We start from the raw sequence: 7,159 nt of genomic DNA on the forward strand, positions 1-7,159 counted from the left end.
AGCTGTCACGGCCACTGTGTGACCGTGCCGTGGAAATGTACTCGTGGCTTGTGCTGTGTTAAGGTGTAGTTAACAGCTGATCAGCGCTTGCTCGGCCAGGGGCAAGGGTAGGGTGTGCTGTCCACCCAGTGCTGTGGTTGTGACCACACCCAGGTGGTCTTCTCTGGCAGCAAGTCAAAGCTGCAGCACTGGGCCCAGATGCCTGGAAATGCTCGTATGGACTTCTGTCCTCCGAAAGACCAGGAGTCTTAGGTGGTTGGCATCCAGATTTCATACAAAATGATTATGTGTCCAATAACTTCTTGGAATCCTCTTACCCCAGAGGGACACTCTCTGGCTATTCTCTAAAAGCCCAAAGCCACTCTTCTGCAAGTCAGGGCTTGTGGCTGCTGCAGGTACTGGTGTCCTCATTTCCTGGAGAGTTACAGCGAAGCACTCAAAGTCACACATTTTATAAATAGTCAAAGTGTAATTTGCAACCAGGTAATTTACATTTTATATCTTTTTAAAAATACACTAGTGTGCCAATTATATAATTGTCTCCAACTTGCTCTGATTCTCCCTGTCCCCGGGTCCCGTATCTCATGTGACTATAAAATCACCACAGTCTCATTATGCAACAGGGCAGCACTGAGAGAGAACTGTTTACCCCTCCCTGTCTTTCTGGGAAACTGCTGTGGCCACCCATTTACAAAGATGCCAGAGAATAGGGTAGTCCAATGCACTGTCAAACCTACTTTTTTTTTTTTTTTTTGATATGGAGTCTCACTCTGTTGCTAGGCTGGAGTGCAGTGGTACGATCTTGGTTTACTACAACCTCTACCTCCTGGGTTCAAGCAATTCTCCTGCCTCAGCCTCCCGAGCAGCTGGGACTACAGGTGCACGCCACTACGCCCGGCTAATTTTTGTATTTTAGTAGAGATGGGGTGTCACCATGTGGGCCAGGCTGGTCTCAATCTTTTGACCTCGTGATCTACCCGCCTTGGCCTCTGAAAATGCTGGAATTACAGGCGTGAGCCACCGTGCCTGGCCCTTTTTCTTCTTCTTTTTTTTTTTTTTAATGCAGTTGATTTAATCATTTGGATTAAAACAAAAACAAAGCCAACCACTGTACCTGGTTGCTTTATTGAATAATGGCAGCACCGGTGCCTCATGTGAACCTGGGTTAGTAGAAGAAAACATGCCTGAGGGAGGGACAGGCAAGGCTGAGCAGGAGCTGAGTGGGGGAATTGCTAATTATTGTTTGGGTATTGTTAGGGAAGGAAGTAGGAGTGGTTCTCAACAAGAGACTTGGAAGACATCCCAAGTATGCCAAACCTCTATGCTTTTTTTTTTTTTAAGTAAACTTTTCATTTTGGAATAATCTTATATTTACAAAAAAGTTGCAAAGATGGTACAGAGAGTATCCGTGTACCCCTTTCCTCATTTCCCTTAATGTTACATCTTCTTCTCCCGGTATATTTCTGAAAACTAAGACAGTGATGCTGACACATTACAATCAACTACGCTCCAGACTTCATTTGGGTTTCACCAGTTTTTTCTTCTTCCAGGATCCAATTCAGGATATGATAATTGTGTTTGGTTGTCACGTCTCCTGAGTTTCCTCTGGTCTGTCACAATTTCTCAGACTTTCCTTGTCTTTAATGAGCTCAGTAGTTTTGAGGAGTGCTGGCCCTGCATTTCCTAGACCCTCCTTCCATTTTTCGTTGTTTTTTTTTAGGAGGAAGACCATGGAGGTGAACTGTCCGCTTCATCACATCATGCCAGACAGTCCATACCCTCAACCTGACTCATTCCTGGGGATGATGACCTTGACACTTGTTCAAGGCCATGTTTGCCAGGTTTCTGCACTGTCCAGCCACTTTCCCCAGCATGCAGACTCTGTCCTTTGGAAGCAAGTGATTAAGCTAAGCCATTGCTCCGAGTGGGGAGGGGAAGTAAGCTCCACTCCTTGGAGAGGAAAATAGCTGCATAAATTATTAAAAATTCTTCTGTAAAGAAGATCTCTCTTCTTCCCATTTATTTATTTATTCATCCATTTATCATGCATTTATTTATATCACTAGGAACTCATGCATATTTATTTGCTACTTTTGGTTGTGATTCAATCCTGTGTTATTTATTTTGTTGCTCACATTGTTTCAGCGTTGGCGGTTGGATGGTTAGGTTTTCAGATTGGGTCCTGGGTCCTTTGACGCTTCCATCCTTTTGTTCTTTAGAGCATTTCCTTACTTTCTGGCACCAAAAGAGACTCCATGCCCATTTCACATCTTCTGCATCCTGATCCCAGAATCAGTCATTTCTCCAAGCAGTCCCAGCTCCTTTTATTGAAGAATGGCATTTAGAAAACATGTTTGTAGGGTATTGTTGCCTCTAGGTGCCCTCTGTCTAGAATGAGAAAAACCTGAGTCCGTGCTTATGTTCCCGCCTCTAATCCAGGGGTGCATGGCACATCCCGGCCCTCCTTGTGCTTATCTGTCATTGTCCTCTCTGCCAGTGAGGACCTGGCTGCCACCACCCACCATTCTTTTACTTGTTTATTCCATGTCATATACATGCAAAGCAGATTCAGATTTTTCAGCCCTTCTCCTGTGAGTAACAACTTTTCCAAGGAGAGTAATTATTTATGGCTGTTTTTGTCTTTAGCCTTAGAGCTTCCAGTCAAAACACTGTTTTCCAAAGTGCCTTAAGTCCGCTGCCCTTCCTTGTATGCCTGCAAGAGGTTCCCTCATAGGGCCAGATGCGGTGGCTCACACCTGTAATCCCAGCACTTTGGGAAGCAGATGTGGACGGATCACAAGGTCAGAAGTTTGAGACCATCCTGGCCAAATGGTGAAACCCCATCTCTATTAAAAATTAAAAAAAAAAAAAAATAGCCGGGCCTGGTGGTGTGCTCCTGTAATCCCAGCTACTCAAGAGGCTGAGGCTTATACCCGGGAGGCAGAGGTCGCAGTGAGCCAAGATCATGCCATTGCACTCCAGCCTGGCTGACAGAGTGAGACTCTGTCTCAAAAAAAAAAAAAAAAAAGTTTTCCTCACTTGACCCAGTTTGCTTTCCTTCCTGGCACCTTCTGTCGTCTTGGTTGGTTTTGTAAAATCTGTGCATGTGAACCTTCACTTTTGTGACGCACAGTCTTGTGGGCTTTGATTACCACCTAGGGTCTTGCCTCTGCTGCCCTAGTACTGCACAGAGAGTTCCATGCCCTTGGAATTCTGCCGTGCGTTCACTTGGCAGTAGCTGGCGTGGATGGATGTGCTTCCCATCCCTTCCCGACGCCACGGGGATGGGATCTACATGACAGGGCCTTGTTGGGCTGGCTCCTTCTGCTTAGACTTGCCCCTGTTGTCACATGAATTAATAGCTTACTCCTTTCGAGCCCTGGGCAGTCCTCCATGGCATGGATGCACCAGTGGCTTATCCATTCCCAGACTGAAGGATGTCTTGGTGGCCACCAGTTTCTGGTGGTTACGAATAAAGCTGCTACAAACATTGGACAGGTTTCTGTGCGAAGATAAGTCTTAAGTTCTCTGGGACAAATGAGTCCAGTTTGGGGCTGTGACTTTCCTGGGCTATGGGGGCTTTTCTAGCTTTGGGGGGACATTCTGAGACAGAAAAGGAGAGCATTGAATTGGAGAAGACACCCCACCCAACCACTGCCCGCTTGACTTCCCTGGTCCTGAGTGAGTGGAGGGTTGTGCAGGGCTGTAGGGGCTTGCCCCTCAGAGGGAACCGGGAAGGCCTCTCCCATGGGCCAGCCTTTGAAGGAGTCAGAATGGACACAGGAGGCGACCACAGCCATGTGGTGTGATGGAGCCAATTCCCAAAGGGAGGGACACAAGAGGAGCTAGCAGTGAGACCATCAGTGATGACAGCCAGCATTTGGCAGCATCACTGATGTCAGCACTCTCCATGTGCTACTTTAATTGTCCAGCAACTCTCTGCATGGGTGGGATTAGCCTCTTTGTCCTGCTGAGGAAACTGAGGCAGGCACAGGTGTGTTACCTACAGACGGGCTCACTGCTGGTGAAGGTGGGGCTGGTGTCTGAGCTGACAACGGGGCTCTGGTGCTCATACGCAGATGCACACATCCCACTGTCTCTCCTGGCCTGGGTGTCAGGGTTGGGCATTGGAAAGTTTTCCAAAGGCAGTGGGAAGCCATGGGGACATTTTAATTGGAGGAGTGACCTGTTGGCTTTGTCTTTCAGAAAGGCAACACTGGTTCTGGATGGATTGGAGGCACAGGCTGAATGGCTGGGGCAGGGGCTGTAGTTGTCCACATTGGGATCAGAGCTGTGACAGCAGGGGAGGAAGGAAGATGGGCTCAGTTATGGTGTGGGCAGTGTGTGGCAGGAGTGGGTGGCTAAGTACCTGTGGGGAGGGAGCTAGTGTCATCTAGAAGGACTCTAGGGTTCTGGCAAAGAGACATGTCCATTCTCTAAGATAGTAAACGGTGGGGAGATGGGTTTGGCTTGGGGTGGAGTTTGCTGGGGCTGCCATAGCAAAGGATCACAGACTGGTTGATTTCAACCATGAAAATTTATTCCCCTAGAATTCTGGAGGATGGAAGTCTTTTTGAACTAGGGATCCACCCTAATGACCTCATTTAACTTTAACCATCTTTTTAAATATCCTGTCTCCAAATGCAGTCCCACTCTGAGGTACTGGGGGTTAGGACTTTGACATATAAGTTCTGTGGGGACAAAGTTCAGCCCATAACACTTATAAATTGGGTTAGAGCAGCCTGTGGGATGCACATGAGGAAATGGACTGGAGTGGCAGTGCAGGTCTGGACCTGGGGACAGAGGCTGGGGAGCAGGCAGTGTGTGATCTGAAGGGACTAGAGCTGAAAAACATAAGCTGCTCTCCCTTCTGCATGCTTTTCTTACAATGTGGGTTGACCCTCCACTGGAGAGGCAGGGTCTGGGTTCTCTCTCTTTGAATCTGGATGGGACTGTGTCTCCAGGGAAGGTGACACTATATGACTTGAGAGACTATGTCACAAAAAGCACTGTGTCTTCCATCTTAGGATGTAACTGAACCCAAGTTCAGCAGCTTGCCCCTGGAAAGCCAGACTTGAGAGACAAGGGTTGGTGGGAGGAAAAGCAGATTTATTTGGAGAGCCAACAAAACTGAGACGGTGGTGAGCTAGCATCCTAAAGTACCATTGTATGCCAGTACAAATTTTAGGCTTCTTTTATGTTAAGGACAGGGAGAAGATGAGGAGGCTGAGATCCAGAGGTGACTGATGCCTGCAGAAATCTGGGTGGCAGCCAGGGTCCAAGGAGGTTGGGAACTTTGTCAGGTCACAATGCTCCTATAAATCTTTAACAAAACATAGTTGTATATGTAGTTCCCCTTTAGTCCCAGACTTAGTTATAAAAACCAATGGGTAAAGGCTCCTTAAACAAAAATGATGTTAGCTATGTTAGTTCTTTGCTGTTTCACTGTTATACTTGCTCTTGGAGCCCAGTTATGCTGTGAGGAGACAGAGATGATAACAGAGAGGCCATGTGTGGATGTTCTGGCTGACAGAGCCGACTGAGGGCCCAGCTGACAGCCAGCATCAACCTCCAGATAGGTGACTGAATGAGCTTCCCAGAAGAGACCCAGAAGAAAACCACCCAGCTGAGCCCTGTCAACCTCCAGCGTGAGAGTTAATCATAGAACCGTGTTGTTGTCTTAAGTCCCCAAATTTTGGGGGTAATTCTTTGTGCAACAACAGATAACTTGAACCACTGTTTTCTCTCCAGCTTCAGTGAATGAAAACTTTATTGTATGGTGCTTTTTAAGCTTAGTGAGACTAAGACACAGAAGACATGAAATATGGTTGGTTATACGTGGTTTGTGCTCTTCATATTCCCACTGATTTATGGGTAAAGTGTATCATGGAGCCAGTGTTAGTGTAAGTTTACAAATGGCAGATTTGTAAAAAGTAATGCTTGTTAATCAAACCTAATGGTCTCTGATGTTTTTATGTGAGTTTCAGAATTCGGTTTTGCTAATTGTCTTCTTTTCAATTTGTGATTCTCCTATGCAAGTTAGTCAAATGATCTCACTGTGGCTGAAATTACAATCTCAGTGCATAGATTTCTAAGTGTAATTTTTTTAAAAAGCACATGGTGGGAAGTTTGATGAAACAGACTTTTATAGTCTTGGTTTTCTGAACAACAAGAGTTAATTACAGGGGGGTGTCACTTGCAATTTGTATAGAACTCTTTGTCCGTGGAATTCTGAGCAGTTTACTGAAACTTGAAATGTTAGTCTTGCATTTATTCAGTATGCAAATACAGCATATAAAATATTCCATCAAGCACTTTAAATAGTCAGCCAAACATATCTTTTTATTATTAGATCAGGAAACTCAAATATAGTTACTATTTATTAGTTTAATTAACATATTGAAAATACAATTTGGTGTAAACTTACTCTTTTCTCATCAAAGCTTGAAACACCAGTAACTGTTCTGTGGGATTTGAAATTCTATTCTTGAAGGTAAATAGCTGTGTTTTCTATTAATGCCCTTGTTATTTATTTAGACCCAGACAGGAAAGCAGCTCTGGGAGGAAAGCATTCATTTAAAGGCTGAGGGTGATTTTCTGTTTGATGCTGAACTAACATTGTCCCACTAGGAAGGTTCATTCTTTCTGTTTTGATAGAAACCTCCAAAGCCAATTACTGCTGGATGTTTCTGTTCTTGAAGGCCTTGATAATGCTTTCAAGGTCTTGCCTGAGGGGAACTCCATACTTGCGCTGACTTTCTGGCTATGTCAACAGGATTAGGGGAGGACCCAGGGGTACAGTGTGAGTAGGGGAGGTCAGTGAAGGGCATTTTGAGGTCCTCCCGGTGGGAAAAGCTCCAAGAGGGGGTTGGCATGGAGAGACCGGGAAGGAGGGAAGAGTATGAGGTGACAATGAAAAAGCTAAACTCTGCCAAAATATCTAAAGAGGTTTATTCTGAGCCATATGAGTGACCACGGCCTGGGGAAACGCAGACTCAAGAGGCCCTGAGAAAACGCTCCCAAGGCCATCAGGTTACAGCTTGGTTTTATACATTTTAGGAAGACAGGAATTGCAGGTAAAATCATAAATCAATACATGGGAGATACACATTGGTTTGGCATATATCTATCTTCAAAGGTGGGACATCTTGAAGTGGGG

This window comes from Colobus angolensis, unplaced genomic scaffold, assembly GCF_000951035.1.
Source record: "Colobus angolensis palliatus isolate OR3802 unplaced genomic scaffold, Cang.pa_1.0 Scaffold204, whole genome shotgun sequence".
Lineage (NCBI taxonomy): Eukaryota > Metazoa > Chordata > Mammalia > Primates > Cercopithecidae > Colobus > Colobus angolensis.